This window comes from Mustela lutreola, chromosome 7, assembly GCF_030435805.1.
Source record: "Mustela lutreola isolate mMusLut2 chromosome 7, mMusLut2.pri, whole genome shotgun sequence".
NCBI lineage: Eukaryota > Metazoa > Chordata > Mammalia > Carnivora > Mustelidae > Mustela > Mustela lutreola.
In genome coordinates, this window is record NC_081296.1 from 24186545 (window position 1) to 24200904 (window position 14360).

Here is a 14360-nt window from a genome sequence, read left to right on the forward strand (position 1 = left end):
GTTTTCATCCCCACTGGAACTTTCTGAGAGTATTTTTATGACTTCTGAAAGTAATCAGTGTGTGGCCGTCTCTGACCGATCACAAGGGACTTGAGGAAAGAAACAGTCCAGGGATGAATCTTTTGAGCTCCTGTCTCTCTGCACAACCCAGCTAGGAACAGCCAAAGCTGCCATTACCATGGCGTGTGCTGGGGCAATGGGAAGAGAGGTAGTAGTGCTGGCGACCCCAGGGGGCTAGGGACCAGAGGACATCTTGTTTGGAGTCCGAATGTGTGCACAAGTGAGGCCCATTTAAATATTTAAAATAGTTCATAAGTTCCTTTTGGAATAGGAAATGTTTGCATGTCTTTTTTTTTTTTTTTTTAACTCAAATAGTGCAAAGTGGAGTTTAGTGAGGCCTCACTCCTACCCCATCTCCAAACTCTTTGTTTATTCTTTGGAGGCCAATACCAGAGCCAATACCCTTTGTCCAGCGAGACACAAATCAAACACCCACGGGAACGTTTGTTCCTTTGTGCTTGGGTGTGTTTTGTGCATAGGCCATGACTCCTAGTGGGCATTACGTTGCTTCCTTCCCTCACCCCCCTATCTTAGAGAACATTCCCCCATGCCCCCACCATCGGAGGTCTTCTTCAGATGTGTCACCCAAGGGCTCGTGGCCTCAGCATCTACCCTGAGAGAGGACCTGGCACCAGAAGCTAGTGAAACACTTGGATAGGACTAGGGAATGCCACCTTCTTCCTGGACCTATTGGTCCAGATCGCTAATTAATATTTACAAGGATAATTTAAAACTTAACTTTGCGTTCCGAAGGGAGTCCAACCCGTGGCGTAGCTTTGAGATGCCATCTGATTTTGCTGATGTACTTAGAGCTGTTTCTACACACTTTTAATTAGTATACACACGCCAACTTTTGTTTTTGCCCCCCCCAACATTTCCCTGTACGAACACAAGATCATATCTTTTTGATTTGCAATGGAAAAACTGTGTCACTATTTTTTTTTCCCTCTCACTCAAGCATCTATGGAGTTGGTCTTACTGCCAGGAGTTCTCTCACTGGTGTTTGGATACAAAAAGGAATGTGAAATATGTCATCTGAAAACTGATTAACCATTAAAATGGCTCGGCACACATTTGCTCACCGTCTAAAGATTACAAGTTATAATAGTCATGTGGGCCCCTCTTTTGCTCCAGAGGATGGCAAGCAGTGGAACGGCCCACCCCATCTTCGTCACACACGCCCTTCCTCGCAGGCTCTTGGCGTGGAAAGGATTAGCAAACCCTGTCAGAGGCCGGGAGCCAAATCTCACACCGCACACTAGCCAGGAAAACACGCCCCTCCTTGGGCTGTGGCCTCTCCCCACCAGCTCCAACACCACTGAAGTCTGATAAGAAATCACAGAGCAGAACAGTGGGTTCTCTGGTGGCTAGCTCTCCCCTTTGTGAAATTGGCTTTAGTACTTACTGGACCAAGTTGGAAACGGGTGTATATGATTCCCCCTTGGAGGGTGACGAGGCTGAATCCTCAGGACACATTGCCATGGGAAATTTTATTTGAACATGGATCCTGAGCTTGGAGCAGAACTAGGCAACAGGAGGTGGGCTGTCATCATGCTTAACCCTGGAGTGGGAGGGGCGTCTTCCAGTCAGAAGATGTGGCAGTGGTCAGAGGGGCAGGAAGGGGGGGTGGTGGTGGGATGCATTAGGTGTTAATCCTTTAGATATGGGTACCCGGAAGGGGGCCTGGAAAAGGGCTGGAGCAGCCAACAGTGGGAGTACCCATAGCCGTTGTTCTGCCATGGTCTGGAAGGCTGGCTTGGTCAGTATCACCAGCTGAACCCAAGTCCCAGCTGTAACCAAAGATGTGGGCTCCCATGGCTGGCCCTCACCTTCTTCCTGGGCACCTTCCCTGAGGCCACTGTGTCTCACTCAAAAATACAACTCCACAGCAGGTTAATAAAAAAACAGGTAACATGCTGATGATTTTAGGGGTTCCAGGAACCATCACCACCCAGCGTGTAGTGACATGTAATTCCCCAGGAACCGTGCCTACTCTCCCGTCACCAGGGGCCTCCAGGTATCCTGTCCGTTTGTCCCACGCAGCCTCTGAAGACCTTCCTTGTGGTCCTGAGCAGCTCTGCTCTTATAGCAGTGTCTGTATAATTTATGGTTCAAACCAGGGTGTTCTGGAAGCAAACAGGGGGCTTTTAGCAACCACACCAGGTCCAAACCCAGCAAACCATGAACTTCCGTCTCCTGGGCTCCGACTGATACACCCCACTAGGTGCAACAAAAGCCAGTGGTTTGCTAAATAGGTTTGTTATTTCCCCCCATTCTCCTTGGAGACAAGAACAGCTTTCTCCCCATGGGTCGATGGGGCTGCTAAGAAAGTATTTCCTCCCGAGGGTTCCACGTATGTTGTCAGAAGGAAGAAAGGAAATTTTATTTTATTTTATTTTAAGATTTTATTTATTTATTTGACAGACTGAGATCACAAGTAGGCAGAGAAACAGGCAGAGAGAAAGAGAGAGAGAGAGAAGCAGGCTCCCCGCCGAGCAGAGAGCCCGATTCGGGACTTGATTCCAGGACCCTGGGATCATGACTTGAGCCGAAGGCAGAGGCTTAAACCCACTGAGCCACCCAGGCGCCCCAGAAAGGAAATTTTAAAATGGATATTTTATGGGCAGTGTTTGTATGCTAGGAGCTCCACATACAATCCCATTTAACTTGAGCCTCACTGGCCTGGGGGAAGGTAAGAATGTCCCATCCAGACAAGGACATTGAGACGTGAGGAGGTCCCAGCCTGTTGGTGGTCGGGCTAGGATCTTAACCAGCTAACCAGCTCGAAGAGGACACTAAAAGGGAAGAAGGGAGGTATGTTCAGAAGGCCATTGACCCGAAAGCACGTGTTCTTCATAAAGGCCTCCACTTTCTGCCTGTGACACTCTCCTGTTCCTCCGCAGACCTATTTCCTTTTTCACATTTGACCCTTTGGAAATTGGCTTCATCCGTGGGCTGTTTCTGTTGGGTTTTGATAGCCCCGTTTTTATTTACATGCAAATTCACAGCAAGCAGCTCGCATGTGAATACTATTCTAATTATTAAACTCCTCTGGCTCATCAGAATGTTGCATCCTAATTGGCTGCAAGATTGCCGATAACCCACAATAGCCTGATTTGAAGCTGAACCAATTTTTGCATCTGCATAATAAAAGGGAGTGGGAGACCGGGAGAGTGTACACCTATTTTATATGTGTTTCTTCAAGGTCAAATAATCTTTTATTCCCTTCCCAATCTACATATTCATAAAGACCTTTGTACAATTGATGAGACAGAAGATTAAATGGTTGCCGACTAAGAACAAACCCTACCGTTCTAATTAGAGTAAAAAGTTACTTAGTCAATCAGATTGGAATTCCAAATTCAAACTCACTAACGCAGAGGTAAAACCATGCCAACACACGTGTCGTCTTGCAATGGGCAGCCTGTGTGTGGCCGCTGGAGACTGGGCAGGAAAGTCAGGAGCCCTGGTGATTATTTCTACCTCCTCCCAGAGAGGGACCCTGATGGCAAAGTTCCCCCAATGGTAGATGAAGGGAGGAGAGGGGACAGAATTCCATCCTATCCCAGCAAGGTAATGCTGCTTGATCATGCTGGTAATAGAATAAGAAAGCAAGTCTCCCCATCATGGCTGGGTTGTAGATTTTCAGAGGGGGGACTCCTCCTCCAGGAATCTTAGGGAGTTTTGACAATCAGTGAGAACTTAATGGGTGAGGTCTTGGAGCACTGGGGCTGGATACAGAAAGAGGTAAGCTGAGGTCTCCTCTGTCCACGAGCTTGCGACTTCCTTTGGGTGGTCAAGTTCTGTACATCCGCGAAGGCAACAGATCGGGTGGGGATTTGAAGCCGTCTCCATTGGGCTTCACATGCTGTTCGACCAGTGTTTCTCAAAGTCTTATTCTGGAACCGGTGTCCCAGCAACCTGGGACCTGGCCAGAATGAAGATTCCTGGTCCTACCCCAGACCAGCTGGTAAGCCCGGGATGCCTTTGGTTTTGACAAGCCCCAGATGATTCTAAGGCACACTGTGGAAATCACAGGCTTGGAAGATCCACGGAGGGTCTGATTCGGAGAATCCCATTAACTCCTAGACATGGAATGCAACATTTTATGTTTACATATATTCATCTGGAAACACTTTGATAGCTTCTACCAGGTTCCCAAAAGTGGCCGTGCATCCAAAAAACAAACAAGCAAACAAACAAACAAAAAAGCAAGAACAAAAACAAAAGGGTAGGAATCCTCTGGATAGAGGAAAGAGATTAGGTGAACCAAACTGGGCCAAGCAGCGAACACTGATGACCCCACAACCCAGGACAAATCCTAGAACCTTCCCCGTGCAGTGAGGGGTGGGTCGTTCTTTCCTTCCAAGCCTGGTGGTGCAGGTGACAGGAGAGAGAGAAGGTGACAGGGTGGCCTGGACGAGAGCTCTTCCCAGCAGAGGAGGGTTCGTTTGGTCCAAGGAGGGGGTGCATTGGGTAGGAATACAGAGCACGGCCTCACAGGTGGGAATAAGCATGGACAGGGGAGGAGCCATGCGTGTTCTGCCGGCCCAGGGAGCTGAGTCTCTTTCTCCTTCATGGAGGAGTCTCCAAGGGCCCAGTCTTCCTGCCCATCCCTCCATGATTTCCCCAGATTGGAGCTTGGTCCCCTTTGCACCTGGAGCAAACAGTGCACTTTCTCTGGCTTGGAGCACTTCCCCCACTCCAGAGAGCAAGGAGTCTTAGTCCAGCCTCCTGTATGATCCCTAATGAGATCACGTCTGCCTCTCGGGAAGGGCGATTATCCTGCTGCACCGGGTTATTATGCTTTACAAGTGGCGCTCGGCCTGCCCGGCTATTTGCCTGCCCCAGGCCACACACACCTGGCCAGGGCCCGGGCAGCTGCTGGCAGCCACTCCTTGGCAGCTGGCTCAAGAGCAGACGTGGCCTTCATGGTGGGCAGGGAGGGGTGGGGGGCAGCACCCATGCCTGTCTGGGCCTTGGGGCCAAATCACAGTAGGACTGGCTCATTCCCCACTGTGCTACTCCCAGCCTGGCTCAGCCCTAGGGAGCAGGTGGGGAATCTGCAGGCTCTCTGGGCTGGGGGAGGATTCCTACCCATGCAGGGGTCCAGATGTATTAGAGGGGCTGGGCCCTCACTTGTGGAAGGCTCCAAAAACCTCTACCCAGCCCTGTATGGAGAAGCTTCATGGAAGCCTATGGGAAGAGTAAAGGGACACACCAGCCGTCTCTCATGCATGAACTTGGCCAGCAGGCCTGTCCTCCACACAGATATGTTGCTCCTCTAGCTTGTGGACCCTCATTGCCATCCCAGAAGCCACATTCCGGCTTTCCCAGATTGCCCTGCCTGTCCCTGTTCTTCCCCTCGGTTTGGCTCCCTCCCCACCTGGGATCTGGGTAGCCAGCTTGCAGGGGTCAGGGGAAGGGGGACGGATGCAGGAGCATTCTGGTGGTGCCAAGGACATGACCACCACCCACAGAAGGCCCTGGCAAGCCAGGAGGACCGGAAATCTCACTGCAGGGGCCCCACGGTCTTGTCCCTATCACCCCTCCCCAACATTAACCACTATCCACCCTTATGCGCCACCCACCCATCCCGGGGTCAGTGGGGGCTGCCAGCTTCCTGTGTCCCCACACCTGTTTCTGCTGCAGCTGTCAGCGGGCCTCAGGGGGTTTTCGGTGGAGGGAGCTGCTTTCGGGAAGTCCCCGTGGATGTGCCTGTCCACACCCGGTGACGGCAGGGTCCTTACACTATGCCTGAGCACCTGTCCTCTGGCTTTCATCTCGGTCCAAAGCCAAAGCCTCACATACTGTCTTTCTGGGAGGGCAACTGTGAGGGGGAGGAGAAAGCCAACAGAACAGTTGTCTACATGGTCTTTGGATCCAGGAAGGGGGACACGAGACCCCCAGATAACCCTCACACTCACCTGGGGCCTGGAGAGTCACAGGTTCCAACCAGAGTTCCCAGAGTGTGTGCCCTCTGAGAACCTGGGCTCATTGCTTGGGAACCTATAATAAAATAGCCACAGACACCAGGATTTAAACAGCAGAAGGTTGGAGATATTGGGGTGGCTCGGTCAGTTAAGCATCCGACTCCTGCTTTTGACTCCAGTCATGATCTCAGGGTCATGGCATCGAGCCCTGCATCAGGCTCTGTGCTCAGCAGGGAGTTTGCTTGAGATTCTCTCTCTCTCTCCCTCTGCAAACCCCCAATCATTCTCTTGTTCTCTCTCTCTCAAATAAATAAATAAAATCTCGAAAACAACAACAACAACAGAAAGTTGTCTTCTCACAGTTCAAGTCCAAGTTGAAGGTGTCCACAGGGCTTGATTCCTTCTGAGGACCCTGAAGGAAGGATCTGCTAAGTATGGCTATCTTCTCCTGTGTCTTCACATGGTCTTCCTTTTGTCCCTATGTCCAAATTTCCTCTTCTTATAAGGACACCAGTCATATTGGATCTGGACCCACCTAATGAACTCTTTAAATTTAATTCCTACATTGAAGGCCCTATTTCCAAATATCATTCTGTTAGAGGTCCTGGGAGTTAAGACTTTCATATATGGCTTTTGAAGGGGGAACACAGTTGAGCCCCTAATGGCATTCCAGAGACTCACAATTTCTCTGGGGCTTGCTGGTCTCCAGAGCAGAACTGGTCCTTTCCCTGGAAGGTAGACAATCCATGGTGAAGGAAACAAACATGGAGTCAGGCTCAAGAAAATCCACTCATTCTTGAAGCTGGGAGATCCTGGATCCATCTCATCTGGCCTCCTATTCCAGAGGACCACCTGCTAATCTTTCTGGTTAATTTGGAATTTTTACCTTCTTTGTGTTGAAAATGTGAGAAGAGAAGCACACGCTCAACCTGGTTTCATGATGTAAATGCCCTGATTCCTACTTTAAAGAGAAGCAAAGTGAGGAACAGGGTCACTGTGGAAGAGAGAGAGCTGGGATTTGAACTCAGACTGTCTAGCCCTGGAACTCAGGATCTTACCCAAGAACATGAAGAAAATGTAGGATATTAAAAAAAAACAAAATCTCAAATTGGAAAAGACTTTTAAAAGCATGACAGAAATCTAGATGTATGAAAGGAACACACTGATAAATTTAACATTCAACAAAATTCCTTCATGGCCAGGGAAAACCACATGTAAAATGTGACAATTACCACTCTCCTTAATATATAATGAGCTCTTCCAAATCAATAAGAAAAAGGCTAAGAACCCAAAAGAAAAATGGAGGCAGGGGAGAGAAGAAAGAAAGAAAATCTGTGAAGAGGAAGTTCACAGAAGGAATATAAGTTGTTACCAACTGCAAAGAGTCACCCAAGAGCACTCACAGTTCAAGAAGTGCAAATCAGACACTGAGTCTTCACTTTCACCTATTAAGCAGCAAAAGGAAAAGGTTTTACAATTCCCGTACTGATGAGAGAGTGTGAAAAGGAAATTTTTCTGTATTTTGGAAGGGAGTATAAGTTGATGGAAGCTGTTTAAGAGGTATCTAGGAAATGTTGCCAGGAGGTAGAGGTATCCCCTGTTTTCTGAAAGTTCATATTACACCTCTTCACTTTTACGAAAGACCTCTAGCAGTACCTGTTTTTGAAATGAAGAAACCCAAAAAGATTTTTTCTTTTTCTCGAAAAACAAGAATAACATCCAGTGCAGGTTTTGCAACAAGCCATTATTGAGGCAGTGCACACCCCAAGCAACAAAGAAGGCTCCACCATACTCCTTCCCTGGGGATTATACTCAGTATCTCAGCATCGGACCACCAGAGCTTCAAACTTATCTGGGAGCATATGTGTCTTATCTCAATTTATTCCTTGCATCCATTAAAATGCTATGTCCCAAGATATCAGAAAACCTAAGAAAGGTTTCTCTGGGGTCTGGGAACCCTCGAACAATTTTCCATATGAACGAATGCTAGTTGCTTCTTTGCTTTCTGCCATTTTGGTTTATGAAAGGTTTCATAGGAGGAGCTCTGATTTTGGATAGCAGAGGAAACCTGTCAGTCTGCCCACAGATTCTCTAAGAATGCTCATTATACCAGCCTTTGAAATAGTAAAAAATCTACAAACAGCCTCAAAGCACTGATAGGGCAATGACGGGATGACTGATGCCCCTGGCTCCCTGGAATGGAATTCCACCCAGGTGTTAAAGGGACCGAGGTCGCTTCACAAGTTCCGAGATGGGGTGGGCGTCGGGGGGTGTGACCCAGGATATATCTATTAAGTGAAAAGGTGAAGCGGTTGCAGGAGCCCTGTGTAGAAGCCTCCTCCCATTAGTGGGAGAACAGGAGTTGAGAAAGGTTCCCTTGGGAGAGGAGCACTGAGGGCGAAAAGTTGACCTTCACTGTTTCTTCCTTCTCCGTGTGCTAGGGTCTCAGACTCTCAGGTGCACTGGGGCCCCTTGCAGGGTCTTGTCCAAACACAGCTGGCCAGCCAGCCCTAGCATGTCTTAGGCAGGAAGTCGAAATGTGTGTTTCCAACACATTTCCAGGAACCACACTTGAGAACCATTGCTGTAGGGTACAAACTTTGGTGCCATGGAGGGTACTGGTTTTGTAAATTTTTTTTAAAGATTTTATTTATTTATTTGACAGAGAGAGAGTTCACAAGCAGGCAGACAAGCAAGCAGAGAGAGAGAGGGGGAAGCAGGCTCCCCGCTGAGCAGAGAGTCCAATGCGGGGCTCGATCCCAGGACCCTGGGATCATGACCTGGGCCAAAGGCAGAGGCTTAACCCGCTAAGCCATTCAGGCGCCCCTATAAATTTTTTAATAAATAATTTATAAAGATAATCCCTGGCCTGGGACCAGGGCTGGCCTGCATTTCTTCTATACAACCCATGGTTACAGGAAAACACTTACTGCTGATTTCTGAATTCTGGCTCCTGCCTTCACCGGCACACCCCCTTCCACGGTGGGGCCGAGCCACATTTGGAACAAGTGTCCTACCATCCTTCTGGAGCCAGGGAATCCTGCTGCTGGAAACTTCTCTCCAAGATCAAAAGCCCACGTCCCCTCACTGTTAGAGTTTTGGTTGTATGATCCCCAACCTTGGGTTCAGCATCCCTCTCTTCTCCTCCCTACTTCTCCCTCAAGTTAGAGGAATGCAAAAAAAGGATGGCTGACACCTGTCCCCGTGGAAAGGTGACAAATTCACTGTGACAAGCCGGAAAACTAGGAACCTGACTCCTGGGAGCCTGGAGCACCCAGAGACTCTCGGCTATAAAAACCATTTCCCACACCAAGACGAGAGGTGTTTGCTAAGGAAGGCCACGTTTAATGTGGAAGATGGGGTCCTCCTTCAGAAGCCTTGCTCTGTGTGATGAACGTCGTTTGGAAACTCCCCTCTGTGACCGTGAAATCAGGGTCCTTGAGACAGCCCCCAGGTCACCTCCAGGATGAAGTGGCAGCAGCTGTGACCCAGATTCTCTGCTCAGAGGCTGTGGGTGCTCTCCGCCCTCCTCCCTTCTAAATCAGTGGGACCGAGTCACGCCCACAGTCCCGTCCCTTCCAGCACCCCCTGCGAGGCAGAGTCCGAGAAGGACCCCCCCCCCTCTGGCAGATCACTCAATAAGTAACATAGTGCTTGACCACATGCCTGCTGAGTCGAGTGGCAGGGACCCTCAGGTGGACTTCACAGCCTCCCAGGAGCGCGGTTCCCAGCCCCCTCCCATGTGCCCTCAGCAGAGCCGTTCTTCCCCTCCTCTCTCGCTCGCCTCCCAGAGCATTAAAGATGTGACCTCGGTCCCCTCTCTCCATCCTTGCCATTCTCCCTCCATTTCTGTTTTCAAAAAGGGGAGAAAGCAATTTGATTGTGAAGCATTTCCAGGCCTGTCTAGGTTTGCCAAGTGTTGGGTCTTTTGTTTGCTTTTCTTTCCCTGCCCCCGCCAGAGTCCAGGGGACGTTAATATCTCCTCTCGACAGGTCTGAAGAAATGCTGACCAAGGAAGGTCCCTGCATGGGCCAAGGTCAGACACAGCCAGGCACGGACACTGAGTAGGGAGCCTGGGATGGGCATGCAGGGGGGAGATTGCAGTATGGAGACCCCAGCCTGGGGTTTGGGGGGTACAGCTGCCAGGCTCCAGAGACACCAAGACACCAACCCCACCCCCCCAATCTAGAAGCTCAGAGGAGAGGAGGGCATGGATGCAAATCCTGCTGAGCGGGGAGGGGAGGGAATTGAGAGGATCTGAGAATTGTGGGGGAAGGAAGTGTGTGAGTCAGGGTTTGTTTAATGCCTGGCACTTTCAACCCTTCCATTGTTCCCATGATCATCCTTGGATTCATAGACATACCAGTGGGCAGTCAGGGAACATCATGGAAATAAATCAAGGCTTCTGGGCACATCCTTGGGGACCTCATTGAGCTTCCCCCAGTGTGTTTCTCCCCATGGCACAGTCTCTTTGGATGGAGCCTGGGTTGTGTGGGGCCACACCTGGGCCGGGAGGAGCCGGAGGATCCGGTCTGCCCTGTGGTGGTCTCCGTGACCTCCACGTGGAGGCAGTCCTAGCAGGTGTCAGAGTCCACCGTGACCAGCCAAGGGCGGACTCCGCCTCCCGCCTCCCTCCCTGGATTTTTGTTTTAGACAGTTGCACCTCCGGCTTCCCTGGGAGCCAGCACCTGGATGTGCTCGAGGTCACCAATGCGACTGAGGTTGCCAGTGAGTCGCACGTGGCAGGGGTGCGGGGATGCGGGGGAAGAGCTGGTTCCAGACACAGTCCCCGCCCTGTCTCCTGGCTGCTTCCTGCTCTTCCTGCCTGAATGCAGAAGCGAAATCCGGCCAGGGGTGGCCGCCTGGTGACTAAGGATGGCAGAGCCCAGAGCTCAAAGGAGTCTGGGACCCTGATGACCGCACCCCTTGACAACACCACCAGCCCTGCCTGCTTCTGGCCTCATTCTATGAGAAAACAAAACTCTTAACAGGCGAAGGGGCTGTCGTCGATTGTGTTCAGGGGCAGCGAAACAGAATCCCAAGTCCCAAAGCTGGTGGGGGCCCATCAGAAATGAGGGCCCCCTGGTTACCTACGGCTGCTCCGGGTCAGATCTGGCTCTCGGAACCCTGCACCTGCCGCTGCCCCGACCACACATCCCAAAGCCTGGTTCGGGCCCACAGCCCCTCCCTGAAGCTGCCAGGAACTGTGAGCCGTGCCCACCCCACTCCAGTTCTGCTCGTTCAGCCAGGGCTCCCTCACCCCTGCGAGGCACTTTTGTGAAGGACTTCTGTGTGAGCTCAGTCCCGGGCAGAAAGGGGGACAGTCCAGCAAACCTTTACCCCTGCCCTGCCCTGCCCTGCCCTCCACAATGGTCAGACTGTCTCCCTGTGATCTCAGGACAGCCCTAGGTGATGGAGCAGTTGCTGTTTGCTCCTCCCCAGGCATAGATGAGGCAACAGTTGATGAAGTGACTGGTGAATGGTGGAGACAGAACCAGAACGAGGTGGTCCTGACCTGTGGTTCTCAAAGGAGGGTTCCCTGAGCTCACTGCACACCAGGCCAATCCTAGGTCCTACTCCAGACCCATTGAATTAGGATCTGGGGGGAAGGTACATAGGAATCTGCAACAGCAGGCATCCCCCACAATCCTGGGATGATTCTGGTGTACCCCAAAGCCCAAGGACCTCTCTCTTTGCTGCACTGCCTCCCCAGTGTGAGGGTCAGACCTGGGTCCAGATGATAACTCTGAGCCAAGCCCTTCTGGAAATGGAGGTTCTCACCGGGGAAGCCATGAAAATTCCAGCGCTTCGGCCGAACTTCCTACCAATGAATACCAAATCTCTACGGTGGGTCCCAGGCCATTGGCAATTTTTAAAGTTCCTCAGATGGCTTCAAGGCTGAGAGCCAGCTGTCCCCACACTGTCTGGGTCCCTCTCAAACAAGCAGGCACCAGGATCCCCTGAAAAGCTGTTCAACACACGTGGCCAGGCTTTGCCCCCCGAGGGTTTAATTTAGCAGGTCTTAGGAGGGCCCAAGAATTTGTATTTTCGATTTCTCAGGTGCTGCTGCTAGGGGACAGCATTCTGGGAATGACTGGAGTAGAAAGAACAAGCAGAGGGAAAGCTAAGAAATGTTCCACTGAGCCATTTTGTTCTGACCTGTTCTATCGAGCAGGACCCACCTGGTCTTATTTTCCTAAGTGTTAGTGTGGCTTCCCAAGGATGTTCTCCCAAATCCACCTCCTGAGGATGGGAATCTGTCTTTTGTAACATAATTACAGCCATATAGATGGAGAATTGGGTCCCACACCCAGGGCCTTCAGGGATGGCTGGGCAGGTTGTGCACTGCACAAACCCAGGGGCCATCAGGACTGTCGGTGTGAGAGCGGTTGCCTCCCAGTATTGTCAAGCCCAACAGGCTTCCTGCTGAAAGCTCCAAGTGTCACCATGGAGATTTCCACACAGTGCCTCAGAAATTGTGTGCCAACATTGACTTTACCTTGTCTGCCCTGTGCCCTGCCGTTGTGGGTACCAACCCCAGGGCGATGGGGACTGGGACCGATCTGGCTTCTGTGTGTCGGGGTGGGGGGGCCTCTCTCCTACCCGGGCTCACCAGACACCCCCTTCTAGAACCGGGTTCTCCCGGAAGCCTGGCTGAACCCTGGCACAAGCCACTCTGTCTGCTGAGGCCAGACCACATGGTCTCCCTCTGCTGCCACTTCAGGCTGCTGATTATCCCTCCTCCATAAGGAGATAAACCTGCTTGAGGAATTTGTTTTCTCTGACAACAGCGCAGGCTGAGTCACCCTCGCCTGTTTCCTCTGAGCACCACGCCCCCTCTGCGCACCCCACCCTCACCCCCACCCCACCCCCACACCCTGTGGCTTGTTTGGGCTTCTCCCTTTCATGAGGCACTTCCCGGCCCAACATACGTGTCCTGGGTGTTTCTGTCTTGTGATCGGGGCCCAGCTGCCACTGCATTCCTTCCGTGACACTTGGCCGGTGTGGGTGGGTAGCCATGAGTGGGCTGGGGGGATCTTATCGGAGGATATTCTGTTCAGGGCCCAGAGAGAGCTTGCCGGCCCCAGGGACCCGCTGCCTACCAGCTTGCTTCTCTGCAGGGAGAGAAGGCAAGTGGGCAGGGCACCCAAGGGAGGGAGCATCTAACTCACCCCGAGGAGTGGGGAGGAGGGGACGGGGCCTTTGCCAGGTATGAAGTAGTTTGGGAAAGAATGTCCAAGCCAGCTGATGCCTCCCACATTTCTATCTCCCGCCTGGCCCTCTCCCCTGAACTCTGGGCTTATAAATCCGCTCCCCAGACCAGCACTCCTGAGTTCCACCCCCAAAGCCACTCCTCCTACCTAATTCCTCTGCAACTCTGTCCTTTCTTAGCTCAGGCCAAAAGCCGTGATGACATCCTTGACTCCTCTATTTCTCTTACTGCTTATATCCAAAGTCTGGGCAAATTCTACTTGCCTTTGCTTCTGCACACCTGAGTGTGACTGTGTGACTGTGAGATGTCACTGAAGGCTCTGGCAAGGACCACAAGGGCACGGTGAGAAGCCCTCCTTCTCAGCTTCTCCCTCAAGACAGAAGAACCTGCAGTCACACGGCAGGGGCAGCCTACCGGGACACTCACGGTCCTGAGGGGGGACAGAGGGCTGGTGACATCTTTTGTGAAGCCCTACACATGGGGCAGGGCCTAAAGTAGCGCCACCTCCAGAGACTTCCTGAGAAGGACCCCTCGGGCTGCTGTGCTTGGGTCAAGAGGACCTTTGGCAGACCTTGTTCTGGTGCCCCAGGCTGGGCAAGGCTGATGGTGGGCAGGCCCCCTTGGGCTCAGCCAACTAGCCGAAGCCTAGCCGGGTGCTAACAGAATGATGTCTGTCTCATTAAAGCCAAGTCCCACATTTCACTCCACCCCAGGATGGGAAGCAGGAGTGTCAGAGGGAGGAGGCACACAGCCCGGGTCCCCTGGCAGCCGCTGAACATTCAGAGCTGCCACCAGCTGCAATTAGTTGCTGCTGCCTTTAATTTCATGTCGAGAAGCCACAGGTGATGGAAAAAGAAATTGGTCCCATGGGCAGAATGCTTTTCCGATATGCATTTATTAGCAGAGCTTCTGAAAGTGTCACAAGCCGAATATGAGGCAGCTGCCTCTGGAAGTGAGACCCACATGCGGGGTGAGAACAGTGGATGGGAGATCAGGAGGAGAGACGCTTGGTAAAAGACTTCCATTAGCAAGGGCCTCCTCTCTTAAGGTTGGGAACACGGCTGCAACTCTATTCCTGCCCTGGCAGCCTCCTGACCTGTCCCTCCTTCCAAATCTAGCAGTGCTCTCAGAGGGCCCCTCCAAACAGCTGTTCT

At 51.6% G+C, this 14360-nt stretch overlaps 1 long non-coding RNA gene across 1 annotated transcript; it reads right to left on the reverse strand.

Annotated features, from left to right (window-relative positions):
* Positions 1-2485: 2485 nt before the first annotated feature.
* Positions 2486-13108, reverse strand: LOC131835205 (uncharacterized). The gene is made up of 3 exons (XR_009355107.1): positions 12926-13108; positions 5988-6069; positions 2486-4145 (listed from the first exon to the last, which is right to left on the reverse strand). It is a non-coding gene; the product is annotated as an uncharacterized LOC131835205 (long non-coding RNA).
* Positions 13109-14360: the final 1252 nt, after the last annotated feature.